Consider the following 1,075-nt stretch of genomic DNA (forward strand, 5'->3'; position numbering starts at 1 on the left):
GCGGCGCGGCGCGGCGCGGCGCGCAGGGTGCACGTCGCGGTGGGGGGGGCGGGCCGCCGGCTCGAGGTAGGGCCTTGCTACGCCTGCAGTTGCCCTCCTTCAATCCGGGACCGCCGGGGGGGGGGGGGGGGGCCGGCTGCGCGCCTGTGCAATCTCCCCCCGCCCTTCCAGGGCGGAATGGGCGCGCAGGCATCCCCTCTACCTGGCTGTCCGTGCGCGCGCACGCGCGCGCGCGATATGCACACCCGTGCGCCCCCCTGAGTTGCGGCAGACACGGCAGGGTCGGGGACACGGCACCAGGCAGAGCCGGAGAAATGGGCCCCCCTTCGGCTGCCCCGCGTATGTCTGCCCCCCCCCCCCCCCCGCCTGCCTCTCTCTCTCTCTCTCTCCGTCTCTCTTGTTGGCCCCTCCCTCGCTTCCATGCCCGTCCCTTGTCCTGGTGCGCGTTCGCACTGCTGGCCCGTCTGCCGCCCACCCCGCCGGACATCCTCCTCCCCCCCGGGAAGGAGCCGCGAAATGCGCGCCCCGAATAATTCTTCTGTCCATACTTTCCCAGGGCATTCGCCCCCAGACAATATGCCGAGGGCAATTCCTGAGCCCTTCCATTCCCCCCTCCCCCAAGGGGACAAAAAGTGGCTCGGCTCCTTCGGATAATGTTCTGTTGCAACGGACGCGACTGGCTGCTGATTGCCGTGGGTTCTCTCCCGGCCCTGCCGGGTGTAGGGGTGTTACCCCGGCTCCCCCTTTGGTCTGCCTGTTTTCCGAGGTGTTCTGTTTGGTCAGAATGCCACCCACCCGTCCGGCCGTCCGGCTGGCCGCCCATCCATCGCAGGCCCACCCATCTCCCGACTCGGTCCTGCGATCCAGGGGCCACCAGAGCCGGCCGGCCGAGCCACCCTCAGACCATGTCCCCGGTCCCCGCCCCCCCCCCGTCCCCCCCTGTGCGACTGCTGTTCGCCGGGCAACGTGCGCCCAGGCCAGCCCCAAGCCGGTGGCTGCCCGCCAGCACGCTTCTTCGGCCAGGGCGCCGATCTCCCAGGCCCCTTGGCTTATGGGCCATCTGTTGTCCTCCCCC

The sequence above is a fragment of the Fonticula alba genome, assembly GCF_000388065.1.
Source record: "Fonticula alba strain ATCC 38817 unplaced genomic scaffold supercont2.1, whole genome shotgun sequence".
Taxonomy (NCBI): Eukaryota; order Rotosphaerida; family Fonticulaceae; genus Fonticula; species Fonticula alba.